Genomic DNA, 6,477 nt, shown 5'->3' on the forward strand with positions numbered 1-6,477 from the left:
TGGAAGACATTTGTTGACAATCGAGTCGCTGAGATCCAGGATTTGATTCCTTCAGAGGCATGTGGTGTCTGAGGACAATCCAGCGGATTGTGCCTCTCGAGGATTGATGCCCGCGGATATTCATCATCACCATTTATGGTGGCGTGGTCCTCCTTGGCTTTCGCTCGACTGATCTTCATAAGCTCTTTCCCCTGTTGATTCCTCTCAAACTGAACAAGTGGAGGTCGAGGCCAAACCGACCTCCTCTTTCATGATAGCAGCCATCTCAGATGAACCCACCTTGCTTGAACGTTTCTCCTCGTATCTTCGTCTCAACCGTGTGACTGCCTATTGTCGACGTTACATTCTAAATGCTCGTAATCCATCTTTACCTCGCTCAGGCTTCCTCTCCTCTATTGAGCACCAGGAGGCCGAGATCTACTTGATCCGTCTAGTCCAATCTGTTCATTTTGCCGAGGAGCTAGCTGAGTTTCAGAAACCGTCTTCCCGTCATCGGCTTATTATGAAGCTCCACCTGTTTTGTGATGAGCATGGACTACTGCGTTTTGGAGGTCGCCTTTCATCCTCTCTGTTACCATATCGACACAAACATCCGGTTCTTCTGCCAAAAAATGATCATCTGACTCGTCTGGTTATCGATGATGCCCATCTTCGTCTTCTACACGCCGGTGCTCTCGCTACTCACTCGTTCATTCGCCGACGTTATTGGATTTTGGACGGTCGTAATGTGGTGCGTAATCATCTGCGCAAGTGCAATAGATGCTTCTCCTGCAAACCCCGTCCTCTAATTCAAACAATGGGTAATCTTCCACCTGAGCGGCTATCCTCTGCTGCAGCTTTTCTCACCACTGTCGTTGACTACGCAGGCCCATTTTATGTAACGAGTGCACGACTGCGTGGAGCCGTTAGCACCAAGGCATATCTAGTTATCTTCATCTGTTTCTCCACCAAAGCGGTTCACCTAGAATTGGCATCTGAGCTGTCCACCCCAGCTTTCATTGCTGCTTATCGTCGCTTCGTCGCACGCCGAGGTCATCCTGCCGTTATCTTTTCGGACAACGGGACCAACTTCGTGGGTGCACATAACTACCTCCGTGATCTTGGCCGCTTATTTTCTACTCCACAACATCAGCAAAGTCTTTGTGATGCAGCCTCGTCTTCCAGAACTGACTGGCGATTCAGACCACCTTCCAGTCCTCATTTTGGCGGCCTTTGGGAAGCCGCTGTCAAATCTGCTAAGCAATATCTCACTCGCGTTATCGGCGAGCAAAAACTCACCTACGAGGAGTTCCTCACCGTCTGCACTCAGGTTGAGGCAATCCTCAACTCTCGTCCTCTGTATCTCCCATCGTCTGACCCTTCTGATTTTGAGGCCCTCACACCAGGGCATTTTCTGGTGTTCCGCGTCTGTAAACCGTCTGTCTCGTTGGCAACTAGTCCAACGATTTCAGCAGGACTTCTGGAAGCGTTGGCGTCAAGAGTACTTGCATACCTTGCAGCAACGTAACAAGTGGTTGCATCCATCTACTCCCATCCTTCCAGGTACCGTTGTCATCATTCGAGATGATAATCTTCCTCCTCTGAAGTGGTCTATAGGCCGCATATCATCTGTTTTTCCAGGAGCTGATTCCACCATTCGAGTAGCTGATGTTGCTACTGCTTCTGGGACAATTCGACGACCAGTCGTTAAATTGTGTCCTCTTCCAACTCAGTAGATTGCTGCTGGCTTCTTTCGTCTGTTCACTCCTTTCGATTCATCTTACTGAAAGAGACTTCAGGTCGGGCGGCATGGTCGGCAATTTTCGTATCATCGCCGGACGCGCCGAGATCCTTCTTTCGAAAACCTAAATAATCTTGGTATAAATCGCCGAAATTATTGCACCATATCATCTTTCATATTGAGTGAATAAAAGTAATATTGAGCAACTTTGAGTGAAGTGCCGTGTATTCTTCATCTATCGTGCCACGGAGCTAAGTGGGGAAGGAGGGTCGGTTTCCCTTCCCTTAGGAACCCCCTTACTGATACCAGACCAGTGGAGATTCATCTGAGTTTCGACTTCACCCAGTTAGGGTAGGTAAGAGCATTTTCACTTGTTCAGTAGCTCAATATCTATAAGTCATCTGAAGTTGATCGCAAAATCATTTGCGATCAATTAGAATTATTATGCATTTTGTTTAATGGTTCGTCGAAATGCCGATAACTATTGGCTGAGATTTCGTCGATTGTTGCAGCAGTATTGTGTGGACATGTTTCGTAAAATTGAAACGCAGTGCCTCAATTATATCAGAATGAATCAATCTAAACTACGTTCAGAGGTATAAATTCATTTACGAGATGCAATATCCACCGAAGGATATGCAGCTAGTGTAGGTAGATTGACAATTTTACCAGCAACGTATATTGGCAGCCCGCATCATATGCATGAATAAGCACAAGATGCAATGACATACGTTCGGAATAATGGTCGTCCTGATTCGCTCATTACATTTACCTGCAATCCAAAATGGGAAGAAATCACTCAACTGCTTCTTCCCGCACGAACATCAGTTGATCGACATGACAACAACTGAACGAGTGTTCGAACTAAAAATGAAGTCGCTAATGGATTATATCACAAAACATGTCTTTGGGGATACTCGATGCTGAATGTATTTAATTGAATGGTAAAAACGAGGCTTGCCACATGCACACATTCTTATCTGGTTAGTAGAAAGAATTTGACCAGAAGAGATAGATGACATTATATGAGCCGAGATTCCTGATCATGTGAATGACCCTGAACTGCATCATATTGTAGTTACTAACATGATTCATGGATCATGTGGCATCATCAATTCCCAATCACTATGTATGGTTAATGGAAAATGTTTAAAGCCTTATCCAGGAGAGTTCACTCCAGCCTCTATCACTGGTAACGATGATTATCCACTGTATCGCCGTAGATCACCTGAAGATAACGGCAGAACCACCATGAGGAGAGTTAATGGAAATGATGTTATAGTCGATGATAATTGGATTGTTCCTTATTCACCACTACTTTCGAAAACATTCAAGGCCCATTGCAATGTGGAGTACTACAATTCAGTGAAGTCAATCAAATATATCTGTAAATATGTCACAAAAGACAGAGATATGGCAGTTTTTGGTGTACAAAATTCCAATACCAATTATGAGATCACGCAGTGTCAAATTGGTCAATATGTCAGCTGCAATGAGGCAATTTGGCGGATGTTTTCATTTCCGATACACGAACGTTATCCGACTGTTGTATACTTGGCAGTTCATCTGAAAAAAATTCTAAAAATATGACTCAACGAGCTCAAACACCCCCAGCGACAACATTGACCAGTTTTTTTTTTCATATGCCAAAGTGATCCATTTGCACGAACTTCACTCTGAGATGCCACGCTATTATACTTGGAATGCTTCTTCGAAGAAATTTCAACGTCGAAGACAAGGTGATGATGGTCGAATTCACACAGTTTATCCGAAAAATGACGAATGTTTCTACTTGCGATTATTGCTAGTGAACGTTCGTGGACCGACATCTTTCGAGTCTCTTCGAACTGTCTATGGTGTTGTGTATCCAATATTTCGTGCTGCATGTCAAGAGCTCAATCTGCTTGAAAGCGATACTCACTGGGATATAACAATCGCTGAAGCAATTGTTTCTGCATCTGCAAGCCAGATTCGCACATTATTTGCCATCATTATTTCGCCATTATCGCCTCATCGTGGAACTATAGCTATTTTTACAACTAGGGAAATATATTCATATTTCCCGTGGTGTAATCAATAGTTTTTTTCTGATTGAAATAATCTGATATGGGGAAATCATTGTTAGATTGTATATTTTTGTAATAATTAAATTTTTAACGTTGCTATGGGCCATGTTTCTGAAAATCATGGTTAACTGGTTTCATTTTGACGTCTTGTCAGAAATAAAATTATTGAAATAATGTCGAACTACGTCGAAACTCAATCGGCAAAAGCCCGTGAATCTTTGGTTCCGGCCAAATCTCAAGCTGCCTACAGTAGAGAGTACGATTGCTTTCAGGAGTGGAAAAGAAAAAATTTGGTGGACGATGTGAGCCATAATATTTTGTTAGCATATTTCCAAGATTTGGTATGTTGCTCTGATTATTGTTATTCTTGATGTATGATTGATTCATTCGATCCCCAGTCGCAGAAATATTCACCAAACATGTTGTGGCCGAAACTATCGATGTTAAGATCAGTGCTATATTTGAAGGTAAAAACTGATGTCAAATTATTCGATGAAGTCGAAGCATTTGTTAAGAACAAAAATAAAGCATACGTTCCTAAAAAATCAGCAGTGTTGTCCCGGGAGCAGCTCAAGACATTCTCGAGTGAAGCTCCTAATGACGTTTTTTTGATGTATAAAGTAAAAGTTTCATTTTGATTTCCTCTGTTGATAAGATTTTTACATTCACAATTTTGAAGGTTGTTTTAATATTGGAAATCTTTGGCGCCTGCAGAACACTAGAGCTGGTGAATATGCTATCTTCAGATATCGAAGATCGTGGGTCGGTAATCAAAATTAAAGTCTCAAAAACTAAGAATGATATAAACAGAATATTCACTATAATTGATGAAGAAGATCTGGGTGCTGCTCGTTTGGCGCGGGAGTATTCGGCGTTGCGTCCGCAAGACGTTCTTAGGTTCTTCGTAGATTATAGAAATAAGAAGTGTACTCTTCAGCCTGTCGGCAAAAATACCTAAAATACCTTCGGAAAAATTCCGAGTAAGGTTGCTGAATGGTTGGGATTAGATAATCCGAAAATGTATACAGGCCATTGTGGAAGACGAACATCCGCGTCTTTGGTTGCCGATGCGGGAGCCTCAATGACAACACTCAAGAGACATGGTGGTTGGAGAAGTTCGTCTGTTGCAGAAGGCTATCTGGCTGACAGTATGCTGCACAAAAATAAGGTAGCGAAGATGATAGCAGGTGTGGAGGGAAAGCCATCTGCAGCATCACAGTCTTTGAAGACCGTTTTGGGAGAATCGTCCGAGACTGCTGCTGCACGGAATATTCTCAAGAAAACTGTAGTCTCGTCGACGAATAATTATGAACAAGATATTTCTTCTTCCTTTGTATCTGGTGGAAAAACTTTCAGTGGAAATTTCAACAATTGCAGTTTCCATTTTGTTACTAAATAAAGAAATAAAATATGATTTGACGTTTTGAAAGAAATATGATTTGACGTTTCATATTTCCCTAGGGAAATATGAACTGACATTCCATATTTCCCTAGGGAAATATGAGTGTGTTATGACACATGGTAACTAAGGCGATATAGCTCAATATTGGTTCGATCAGAAAAAAACGACGTTTTCAGTAGAGAGTTGGAACGCGAGCGAGAGTATGATCGAGATGCCTTGAAAACTTAGTAGGTACGAACAAATGTACCACTGTTGAATTCACAACAAAAGGAAGTTTATGATAGGATAATGAAGACAATTGAAGAAGGGAATAGGGGCGATTTTTTCTTGATGCCGCCGGTGGAACTGGTAAAACATTACTAATCTCAATAATTTTAGCCTCTACTCTTGCGAAATCAGAAATTGCAGTAGCAGTCGCTTCTTCTGGGATAGCAGCCACGTTGATAGCGGGACGCAGAACAGCTCATTCTGCGTTTAAGTTACCGTTAAACCTGCAGACAGATGAGTAACTAAAATGCAATATTGCAACGCACTCAGCAGTGGCAAAGGTTCTGTACAACAATTCGGTACCTACCTCTTAAGTAAAGAGAATTATTTCAATGTAAATAACAATGTACATACCTATTCCAATGTAATTAAATTTTTTGTATATTTTGTACTTTAATTCCACTTTATATATCTCCTGCTTGAAAAAATACCAATGGTTAGTACCACTTTATGTATCTCTAAGGCGAAACAAAGTCGCCAGGTCAGCTGGTATTGTCCATTCAAAAATGATTGACATCTCGGGAGGCTATGTAGAATCGAATTTGAGTTGATAATATCCCATAAGTTGAGTTTTTTGTATTGCAGAATTGAGGTTGGTATTGTGAATAAACAGTGATCTATGGCCTATGACGGATAAATCTATACAATGAAAAGATACTTTTTATTTTTTTCTACTGTTTATGTTTTTAATTTAATCGAACATTATTGAATCAATTTTGAGTGCTGAATAATATACTCTCAATATTTCTTTTTATCGAATGTGTTTCTAGCTTATATTCATATACTCTAGTTCTGTGACTGAAAGATCTTTTGTGAACAGCTAAAGCTGCTTCTAGAGTTTCGAGGCTTACTGGGAGATCAATCATTATCGAATGGACTATAGATTATTCCATAGAAGCTGTAGCCAGCCGCTTCGCAGGACCAATTTTTTAAATTCTTCAACACAAAAGAGAATACAAATTACTTGAAATGATTCAAATAATGCATCCTCTAAAAAATGTCTGGACGAATTTCACTGCTAC

Source organism: Coccinella septempunctata, chromosome 3, assembly GCF_907165205.1.
Source record: "Coccinella septempunctata chromosome 3, icCocSept1.1, whole genome shotgun sequence".
NCBI classification, from domain to species: Eukaryota; Metazoa; Arthropoda; class Insecta; order Coleoptera; family Coccinellidae; genus Coccinella; species Coccinella septempunctata.